This window comes from Mixophyes fleayi, chromosome 4 (genome assembly GCF_038048845.1).
Source record: "Mixophyes fleayi isolate aMixFle1 chromosome 4, aMixFle1.hap1, whole genome shotgun sequence".
NCBI classification, from domain to species: domain Eukaryota; kingdom Metazoa; phylum Chordata; class Amphibia; order Anura; family Limnodynastidae; genus Mixophyes; species Mixophyes fleayi.
In genome coordinates, this window is record NC_134405.1 from 14,083,032 (window position 1) to 14,095,542 (window position 12,511).

Here is a 12,511-nt window from a genome sequence, read left to right on the forward strand (position 1 = left end):
TCATGTCACTTTTATGGGTTCTTCTTATCAACTTTCACTGGAGCCACTACTTCCAATGTCATCATCCATTATCCCCTGTCCTAGGGGTCTTTGAGATAGTTCAAGGCTGAAGCTGGTGATTATGCTGAATTTATTTTTAAGGCAATACCAACATTTTTTACTCCTTCGCATATCATTATTACCATAAATGCTGAGGACCCTAGAGGTCCTTTCACACACGGGAGAAATCTTGGATGCGAGTGTGAGAGATGGTGACCAGGTGGGAGGTAAGGTGGCGATCATTGCAAGACTGTAGAGGGCGAAAGGGAGTATGAGTGGAGATGAGGTTGGAGAGATAAGGAGCAGTGTCATTAGAGAGGGCTTTGTAGGTGATGGTGAGGAGTTTGACTGGGAAGTCTTGGGATAAGGGATTCCCAAATAGAAGGGGACTGTTTACATGTGAGAACGTCAAACATTAAGAATTTGAATAATCTTAATAAAAACAAGAAGTCCACTTGATTGGTAATTATAAATTTTATTACATTACATAATTGCATGACATGTTCAGCACGTTTTTTTCAGCTACTTATTCACTATTTTATTTATATAAACTATAAAAAGTATAGAAATAAGACACCTAAAATATTCCATTAGTCACTGTACACAATACATTAGCTAAAATAAAACATAGGATAGAAATGTACATTAGGTTTCATAGTGTGACAGGATGGACTGCCTATGCCACCCTGTCTGTTGCTGCTGGGAACAAGCTTGGCTTACTTTGCCACCATTTCCTTTCGTTATCCCAAATGCGCCGCAGTAGGAGGAGCTTACAAATGCTGCCACCACTGGACTCCTTACCGGCATTTAGAACTGGGTTTCTCCTGGGTAACTGACGCTGCAAGTGTACCCCTGACCTCGTCCCATGTATCAGGGTTGCTTAGGAAGGATCCCCGCTGGCCTATCACGCTGGCCAGAGCTGCTGGGTAGCGGGCAGAGCAATGGTACTGGATGCTGGGTCCAAATCTCAGAACAGTGGGGAACGGTCACAACAATTAAAACACAGATGTCACAGACACACAGTGCAGGCAGATATTTTGTGGCCACTCTTTAGAATGCAGCCAATCAGTTAGTGAAATACCTAAGACATGTCTCTAATGCCTAATGGATAGCTAGGCTGTTTTCTCATGAATGGTTCAGGAAACTAAATGGTTGCCTTCCTATGTGTTATGCTGTAATTATTAGAAGAACTATTTATCAGTTACTACTATAAAGCTGCAGTGCAAGACTAAATTACCACACAATTCTGAGAAATATATGCGTTTGTCACCTTACTAGCTGGGTACAGTGGTGATTTTGGCTATAAAGATACTGAATCATTTAAATTTTGCTTTTTATGGTTTTCAATAATGCTACAATTGCTCTCTAGTTCATGTATGTCTTTCATTTTACATGAATAATGGGAGTGTGAATCATTGAAATGTTTTATAAAAAGACAGACATCAATTAGTTTCCTGTGACTCATGTTAAGACCATATGATTTGTTCAATATGCAAATGAAAAGGAGCCATCACAACGTCACTTAAACAAATGTCCTCAACTCTCTGTATACAAGCCCAAAGAGAAGGTGAAAGAGGTTCTTAGGAAATAGAAAGGAGATGAGTAATCTGTGTACCCAACCGGAGAATTTCTCGATCCACCGGATGTAAGTTAACAACTGGGAAAATGCAACAATTCAAAGCATTGGTTTTTTTTCAGAAGATATTACATTTTCAGAAAATACAATAATCTAATATATCCTGTCACTGAAAAGAAAATCAACATCAAAATGTTTTTTTAATTGAAATTGCAGCAAGTGAACAAAGAGCAAATGGATGTTGTGTTTTTGTTTAAATAACCACCGCCAATAAATGGTTCCTACCTTGGCATCAATTCACATTTCTATAGCAGCAAAAAGCTTGGTTCTACACGTAGGTTTTCAAAATAAAATTAGCATTTAAAAATGATAATTCATTTTTATTTGCTTTTGCGAGTTTGCAATGGCCTTGAATTAGATGTTTAGGAATAATATGGGTAGCCCATTTGTAAAAATAGACAACCTAGCAAAGTGTTTATAGAATCCGGTATGGGAGGGATCTGGGCATTACTCCCCTCTTCCAATCTCTGGATTTCTTAACACTTTTAAAAGTGTAGTTGTTGTCTGGTGAACATCATTCAAAACCTACTAAGGGGCACATTATATGAAAGAGGGGACTGTCCTGTATCAAATGAGGCGTCCCCAAAGTTTATTGGCATCAGGATGTGTGTTACAAAACTCCGCCCACATAATGAACTCCGTTATGTTTTCTGTAGTTGACTCCCTCCTCTGACAGACACTCTCAGGAACAAAAACATCAAATACAAATGGGGATTTCCTCTGTGTATACAAGTCCAATATTATGGGCACCTTTAAAGACACCAAATGTCTGGATACATTTTGCTAAATCCTAGAACTAGAGAAGGTATCTATCTGACTGGCTTATCTCCTATTCATAAAGGGACAAACTGTTAGCTGCAACAAAAGAGAACAAAGGGAACCATCTAGTCCAAACTCACCGTCAGAAACTAATTTGAACATGTTTTTCTTGTTAATAAGCTACAGATTGATACGGGGATCATAAAACCTCCTCACGTAACACAAAGTAAATCCCCTTTTACAATGGTCCTACACTTGTTAGGGAAGAGTTTATAGTTCATAGTTTGTGTTTTTTACTTAATGACGGATGAACATCATTAACCCCTCCCCTCATTTTATACGCCTTCGACCTATTGATCATGGGTCATTTAGTTGCACTGTTGTTTCTGTGTTTTGTTGTTTACACTGTTACATTGCTCCCCTATTCCTTTATATGGAATTCAGCAAGGTAAGATGCACTCTACACAATCACCAGCTGGCTGACACATGGAGAATACAATATGCAGATGATATCTCACTTGCATGCGCACCGAACATATATTAAAATAGACTATATCTTCTTGAGTCACAGACACCTTGCCTTATTGAAATGGACACATACTGGTTAAGTGGCATGGTTGGACCATGTGCCAATTTATCCACCTATGTGATACACACTCACCCCACCCCCAAGCATTATTACTGGCAGTTTAACAAAAGCCTTATAAATTACAGATAGTTACAGATAGCCACTGGAGTGTATTTCCCTTAATGACAATGATGCAACTTACAAAACTACTATTTGGAAGGCACAAAAATGTGTCCTATGAGGGAAGTGTTCACAACTTAGCACCTTCCTCACAAAACAAAATAACTTACTAATAGAAACCCTGACAAAGACATTCACAAAAAGAATCTCTCAACAAACCCATATAGACTAATGATACAGCTGCCCTAAACAAATTACTGACAATATTATACTGTCATATCGGAAATGTTAGATCAGATACTATCATTGGGGCAATAATCCTAGAAGGTTATTGGCCAAAGCACTTAGAGCCCAACACAACATGACTTTTATACACTTGAACAGGGCACAATCCATCACACTAGAGATGATAGCTAGTTCACTCCATGCATATTATTCAAAACAATGTCAAGCCTAGCAATCAGCAAATGAACCTGCTGACCAAACACATATCCTAGACTAACTCGATCTAATTGAATTCCCTAAACGATCACCAGAGACCACTCTTGCCCTCAACTCTTTACAAATAAGAGCTAGATATAGCGTCTTTACCAAATGGTAAAAGTCCAGGTCCTGACGATTTCTTCATTACATATTCTAAGACATTTAAATAACAACTAGCCCAGCTCCTACAGGTGTTCAATGACATATATGACACCTTTCCCTTTTCTGCTCAATCTCTTGAGGCCCACATAACAGTGCTGCAGTTACCAACCAATCTCGTTGAATGTGAATATAAAACTTTTTATTAAACGGATTGCAAACCAATACTCCCACTTACCTTGAAAAAGATTTCCAGTTGAAACGCATTGGTTTGGAGTGTAAAGGACTGAAGATTCTTCTTTTTACACCTACCTGAAAGTTTTGGAGATATTGATGGGTTCATCTATCAGCAAAGCCCCAGGACAATGACATCTGATGACTGATTGTTTGATGCTCATTTGCTTCTTCTCTCTGGTAAGGTTATATATGTATACCTTCATGTTTTGTAAATTATTTATTTTTATGTGAGTATATTTTTGTATTAGAATAATTTGTGTTTTAGAAAAACAATATTACGCCAGAATTTCTTCCTCTACTTTTTACATTTTGGGTTTTGTGACCAACAACAAGAGGGACCCAACAAGATTCAAGAGGGACCCATGCAAAGAAACCTTTATAAGCTTTTTTCAAGTTATCTCCATTTACCAACAGATCTTGTTTAATATCTATATAAAAAATTTGTTAAATGGATTGCAAACAACTTAAAAGACATACTCTGGTAAATTGTCCACTCTGACCATGTGGGCTTTGCCCCCGGGAGAGACTCACAAGATTTCTAAAATTATAGACATAGTACATAATTATACTGTAACAGACACCCGCACTTTGTTAATTTCCACTGATGCCAAAAAGTTGTTCAACAGGGTGTATTGGCAGTTTATGCAAGGGACAATGGAATGCACTGGACTGTGCCCAAACATGACCTCCTACATAAGTGTAGGACCAAAGGAGGGTCCAAACTCCCCTGGATTCAGGGCTATTATTGCAATGCAATAATTTAAAATAGAGTAGTGGAATGGACTAAAACAGCAATTCCAAGTGGGGAGATATAGAAAACCACTCTATTACCACACCAAATGGACACAAGACATGACACTTATACCCCCCAACATTGAACGAACCACGAAGACATGGAAAAAGCTCAGGACACGCACACTGAACTTATCCATTGTATTCACTATCTCATATCACATGCACTCACAGAAATTCAGAGCTTGGAGTACCTTGGGCTTTCTGAGAGACAGTCACCTGGTGGACTCAAATTCCATCATTTCCCAAACCGACGGGAATTTCTTTCACTTACTGTCAGAGAACACCGTATGTATTTTCAAATTACACATTTCTTAATGGTGCGGGGTTGGCAACAGGTCCGCCACCAGAAATGAACTCCCTTTGATGGAGGATCTCTGCTCATCATCTCAGAACCCGAGCCACACCATGTTGTATCTCTACCAAATCATATTAGATAACCCCAATGCCTTATTGCCCAAGTATAGCCAGGCTTGGCAAAGATACTTAAATATATCTCTGGAGGAGGATCATTGGTTAAAGTTCTTTACAATGGCAAATATATGTTCTACTAGACTTTTGGTTGTAGAAATGCATTTCAACATTATGACACAATGATTACAGGTGCCCTGAAAGATGCCCTTAACAAAATATTACCAAATATCCCATCCATCTTTTGGAAATGCAACTCTGTAATTGGTATGTTCATATGTGGTGTGAATACCCAAGTATAGCACTCTTTTGGCCAAAGAGGTTTCAGCTTTCAGGTTTGCACATAGATAATCTGTACTGAGGTTCCAGAAGACCCAGGTTCTGCCTTCTTCTACACCACAATCTCCATAATTCCGTTGCACTGGAAATCTGACAGACCCCCCCCCCCCCCCCCACTATATAGGAGTGGTTCAGCAGGGTAGATTTATAACTGGGCATGGAAGACCTGGTTTTCTCAGCCCAAGATAAGTTCACCAAATTCACAGCTGCATTAGGTTGACTAATGTTTAAAGAAACTGATGGTTACTGCCAGTGTCGGACTGGGACATGAAGGGCCCACCGGGGGAAATGCAGCGGTGGGGGCCCACTACAATGGGGTGTGGCCAACTGTAACAGGGGTTGTGGTCAGTCATTAAAGGGGATGGGGTCAGCCCATGGAGGACAACGTATAGCACCATAGTATGGTCCATAAAAAAAAAGTGGACATTTGCAGTGAGGAGCCGCGACGGACAAGACAGAATAGAAGAAAGAAGTCAATAGGAAGGTAAGTGAAGGGGAGCAAATGCAGCATGGAGGGCACTGTGCAAGACATGGGAGACAGGGGAATGGGAGGGATGAATTGAATACAATCAATCGTCATCAGCTATTAATATAGTTTCACTAATTCCGCAGCGCTGTACAGAGAACTCACTCACATCAGTCCTTGCCCCATTGGAGCTTCCAGTTTAAATTCCCTAACATAAACACAAACAGACCAAAAGACACCAAGGTCAATTTAATTGCAGCCAATTAAACTACTAGTTTGGGAGTGTGGGAGGAAAACGAAGCACCCGGAGGAAACCCACGCAAACACCGGGAGAACATACAAACTCCCCACAGATAAGGCCATGGTCGGCAATTGAACTCATGACCTTAGTGCTGTAAGGCAGAAATGCTAATTACTGAGCCACAGTGCTGCCCAAAACAAGGCATTTCAACAAACTAGACAGTAATAGACATCAATTGATACACAACACTCTTGTGCTTGCACCATCGCAACACAGGTCTAAAAGCAACTATCATACATATACATATCATACATATATGCCAGTATACACATGGCAAATATTGGCACACATGCACACAGACCTACACCTCCTAACATTTGTACGTATCAATTGGAACAAAATAAGCCCCATCACTGATAGCTACTCCTCCTATCTGTCCAAGTCACTTCCTGATTCAAACATCCACTGGTTACAGCAAAGTCACAAACTTTAGGGAACTGAACATTTCGACTTTCTCACCAAAAATGGGACTATGGAGAGATACGTGGACGTTTTTTTATAAAATCTGTAAGGGCCTAAGCAGAAAGTGGAAAGCCTCAGGAAGCCATACTCCAAATTAATAACAATGGGTCAGGGAGAAAATCCAGTCCTTTTGGGAGCACTGCAGTGAATTGGATGACAGTGGGTGATGAAATGGCACCGCGCAGTTTTGCTAGGGCCATGGTTTATTTTCAGTTTATCATGACGTTACACAAATATTTTTTCGCACATACATCAAATGTGGTAACCTTCATATACACTGTAGAAATCAGTTGTCAAAGTATAAATCAAGAAGTGTCGATATGGGAGATGTAAGTGAATGGTGTCCTGGTTTCCGCCAGGGCCCCCTGCAGCTTCTAGGAACTTGATAGTTTAAATTCATTTTAGATGCTTTTTATCACTAGGGACAGATACATATTAAATGCAAGGCTATACCCTCTGTGTCCATCTGCTCCCATTTCCCTTACACTCCCCCTCTGTGTGCTGTCCATTCTTTGTGGTTAGTGTTCTCTCCTCTCATAGTGTACACAGAAAACAAATGCTATAATACAGCACTAGAGATCAACCATTCATCATATGAAAACCACAATATAAGGGTATAGACTAAAAATTAATATATCCATGAAGCACTATAGAAACCACAAATTTATTAGCATAAAAATATATGCACATTTAAAATATTACATAAATCTAATCACACTCCCTACACTCTAGACACTGGCAAATAAAAACAGGACTCTAAAAAATGATCTATCCACAAAATGTACAATCAATAATAATCCAATGCCACTACAAAGGACAAAAGCAAAACATTAATATTAAATCATGTAGCAGATGCAATCCTATAAGGACCTAACTGTCTCAATGTGTTTTATTCTGATTAAGATATGCTTCTATAGGGAAGAGTCCCAAAATTGATTGAAAACAAATAAACATGGAACATGAGATAAACAGTGAATTTGGTACTAGTTTATTAGAAATCCATTCATTGGTCAGCTGCAATAGGATCCTTTTATAGAGGCACTGAAGACGTATATCACCATGAAGCCATTCTAATTTATCTCCCTCCCTCCGAGGTCACACAGTGGAGAGTTCTAGAGAAGTTTGCACGATTTATTACACTTACTGATTACACGGTCTCACACTGCAGTTAGGACGGCAACTTTATGACTACAGGACGCCTGCAACTACAGCAGAAGGAGTAATCTGAGATCTGTGTCACTGGGCAGCATTTCTGTCTCGGGAGCAGGAAGTGTTCTCACGTGTTGGCTGTAGGGAGGGATTTATTAGTTTCACAGTCTCCGTTTCATATGTAGACTGACCGCAACTCAGTAATTCTCTGCTCCGCCCCACCAACAAAGAGGGCGGGGTTATCAGGCAACAGGGCCTCCCGGGGGATACCCCGGCTACCCGGCAGGCCAGTCCGACACTGGTTACTGCTAGTACTTAGTACTTATCTCCCACCAAAATCCAATACTTCCTTCACAATAGTTTAAACTACTTCTAAATAGAGCTCATTTTATGCTACTCTTGGATACTGAACTATACATTTATAGTTCTCTTGCATCTCACACTACTAAGAACCACACCGTCCATTTAGCAGTCTGTCTCTCTGTATTCCTTTCCCTTCTACTCTTTTACTCCTCCCAGTTTTAATAGATAATATTTTTCTCTGTGACAATTCTCAGGCCACTGTTACATTCAGGACAACTGTTTACAGATTTGTGTGGAGTTGTATCTGTTTATTTAATGGTCAACAAGCTATAAAGAAACAAAATAAATGATTAGCTTCTTACATATGGATGCTGATACAAAAATAGCCACATGGCATTACAAAATTACATTTGCACTGTGGTTCTTTTTTTGTATTTTGTAACTGACGCACAGAGAGATAGTAACAGAAATCACAGAACTAATGATATAAACCATGTCACATCATAAATTACAGAGTATGACCAAACAAAGTAATTGCTTCCCGGACCCCACCAGTCTATTGCCGGGATTATATATTACTTTGGACAATGAGGTCTCGTCATTACTGTGTAGAGTGGCTGATATAATAGAATAAGGAACTTACAGTAAGTTTCACAGATGAGATCTGTTCCAGTCTAATGTTGATTACACACATTCTACCTATGTCTGTGGAAGGCAAGTATAACATGTTAATATACTGTGTAAATGCAGCTTTGAATTGCTCTTTATTACTCAGTTGACTATTTACCTTTAAATATTCTCTCTATAAATGTGGTCAAGCCTGATTCAATAATTTACATTAACAAAAATCAACGACTTACTATATTTAGAGTACTGCTGCAAACCTGTTTTGTGTCGGTTAATTCATGAAAATCACTTCTCTTTTCTGTGAAGTTTCTGATGTCTAATGAGATTTGCTTTTTGTGTAAAACATTTCCCACACTCAGAACATGGAAATGGTTTCTCACCTGTGTGAATTCTCTGATGTTGAGCAAGGACTTTTTTATAGGCAAAACAATTCCCACACTCGGAACATAGAAATGGTTTATCGCCTGTGTGAATTTTCCAATGGTCATCAAGAGCTGATTTTTGTGTAAAACATTTCCCACATTCAAAACATGGAAATGGTTTCTCACATGTGTGAATTCTCTGATGTTGAACAAGGATTGATTTATGGGCAAAACAATTCCCACACTCAGAACATCTGAATGGTTTCTCACCTGTGTGAGTTCTCTTATGGCTCTTAAGCTGTGATTTTCGTGTAAAACATTTCCCACACTCAGAACATGTAAATGGTTTCTCACCTGTGTGAATTCTCTCATGTCTATTAAGATCTGATTTCTGTATAAAACATTTGTCACACTCAGAACATGGAAAGGTTTTCTCTCTTGTAGTAGTTCTCTGAGGTTTATCACAATGTTTACCACAATCAGAAGAGGAAAATATTTTATCACCTCCATGAGCTGTACTACGTGCATCAATATCTGAGTTATCTGTAGAGCATTCCTCACAATTAGAGGGATTAGATGGCATATCCGAATTGTAAAGTACCGGATATATATTTTGGTTACTGCGATTTTCTCCTGGAGAATTCTGTAAAATATGGTTATCTTCTATTTTAAAATCTGGAGACAAAATGAGATGTCCCTCTGAGATATTCCTGGTTTTGCATCCATCTGCTGAAAAAATAAGAACAAATTATAATTCCCCACAAATGTTCAAGCTATTAGTCAGTTCAAGATATTCAATTGTTTCATTTAAATATGCAAACAAATAATATTGTATTACAATTATAAATGTACTACAAACATGCATGAGTCTTTTTGAACAGATAAAATATTGGCTTAAAATATAACACAACCCCATTACCAAGCACATTACACAAAGCCACCTACAGGAATATTCAGAATTTTTATTTGACTTTAGTATTGCAGTGTTAGGGTGGTATTCAATTGTTAGCGAGATCCCCGGAAAAACGAGCGCTCGAAAAATCTTACCATTAATACGGTAATATGCGCGTAAATACCGTTAATACGGTAGTTTACTCGCTGAATTTCATCTCACAGCTCAGGGAGCTGCAAGATGAAATTCAGCGAGTAATTACCGTATTAACGCTAATATTTTTTAAACGCTCGTTTTCCGGGGATCTCGCTAATAATTGACAACGCCCCTTAGTATGCAAACACTGAAAAATAAACTTTTGGGTATTATTACACAGGGAGGTTCATGGGTAATGTCACACAGTGTCTCATCCCATTGATACACGATTGAATCACTTCCCTTGTACTTATATAAGAGAATCAACAGAGTGTGTTGGGAGGAAACTGGTCAGAACTTTTGGCTTATAGAACACAATTATATGAGGAGGAAAACAGGAGTCCGATAGTGGCTGATGGCTACCGATTGCACATTGGGCAAATACATTTTCCTCATGATGAGGGTGTAGAATAAGAGATTGTTGTATTGACTAAACAAGGAGAATATGTGATTCTTTTCTATGATTAGTGGTTATTACTCACTCATGCGGATATCTGTAGGGATTTCCTCCTCCTTACACTGCTGATCACTCCTCACACAGTTCTCTTCTTCTTCCTTTATATCTTCTACTTTAATAACAATCAAGTCTTCAACCTAAATAACCCACAACACAATAATATAACACCTTAATAATGTCTGATTTCATTGTTTGAGATTAAACAGAAGAATATCAGTCAGCATTAGACCCCTTATACCTCCTCTTCACATCATATATTGAAAAGTCACTTTGGCATTTGGTAAGACCCTCAATTCCATATACCTGATACGCCTGCTGGATACTGTGATCTTCTTCACTACAATCCTGTGGATAGAGAGGATGGGGACATCTCTCTGGGGTATTTCTGTTACTGGATCCATCTGTAGAAGACACACAGTGACTGAACACATTGTTTATAAAATATGATCAGATAATGTATCTTTCTAGCTTCTCTTCCCTTACATTCAATTAAAGTCACCTCTTACCAAGTAATGTAAGCAGCCGGTGATTCTCCATCATCACGTTCTTGTACAGACCCTTGTTTCCTTCTAAATTCTCCCACTCCTGCATGGACTCATAAGACAGTAATATCCTGACACCTTATAGGAACCTGACACACACAATGATAGTCATCATCCCTGTATAATGCCCCATTCCCAGCAGTCACCTCTCCAGTCACCAGCTGGATGATCTTGTTGGTGAGTTCCAGGATCTTCTGGTCATTGATAATGTCATGTATCAGTGAGTGACATGGAGGCACTGTGATGGGCTCTGGGTCCTGCTGAATCCTCCAGTGAAACAGGGATGGATCCTGGGTGTTACACTCTCACCGGATGTAATCCTCACACTGTGTATTAAAAGAGATATTAATACAAATCTAAATTGGGCAGCACAGTGGCTAAGTGGTTAGCACTTCTGCCTCACAGGGGTCATTAGTTCAATTCCCGACTGTAGCCTTATATGTGTGGAGTTTGTATGGGTTTACTCTGGGTGCTCTGGATTCCTCACACACTCCAAAAACATACTAGTAGGTTAATTGGCTCCATTCCAATCAACAGTGTGTGCTGGGAGCTGTCTTATTCCTCCTCATATATCACTGTACAGACCCCTCTCCTCTATATAATAATAACATAATATGGATATAATATACAGTGTGTGCTGGGAGCTGTCTTATTCCTCCTCATATATCACTGTACAGACCCCTCTCCTCTATATAATAATAACATGATATAATATGGATATAATATACAGTGTGTGCTGGGAGATGTCTTATTCCTCCTCATATATCACTGTACAGACCCCTCTCCTCTATATAATAATAACATAATATAATATGTATATAATACACAGTGTGTGCTGGGATCTGTCTTATTCCTCCTCATATATCACTGTACAGACCCCTCTCCTCTATATAATAATAACATAATATAATATGGATATAATATACAGTGTGTGCTGGGAGCTGTCTTATTCCTCCTCATATATCACTGTACAGACTCCTCCCCTCTATATAATAATAACATAACATAATATGGATATAATATACAGTGTGTGCTGGGATCTGTCTTATTCCTCCTCATATATCACTGTACAGACCCCTCTCCTCTATATAATAATAACATAACATAATATGGATATAATATTCAGTGTGTGCTGGGAGCTGTCTTATTCCTCCTCATATATCACTGTACAGACCCCTCTCCTCTATATAATAACATAATATAATATGGATATAATATACAGTGTGTGCTGGGAGATGTCTTATTCCTCCTCATATATCACTGTACAGACCC

At 38.9% G+C, this 12,511-nt stretch overlaps 1 pseudogene; it reads right to left on the reverse strand.

The window, feature by feature from the left end:
- Positions 1–12,511, reverse strand: part of LOC142150421 (uncharacterized) — an 81,983-nt pseudogene that overhangs the window by 35,105 nt on the left and 34,367 nt on the right.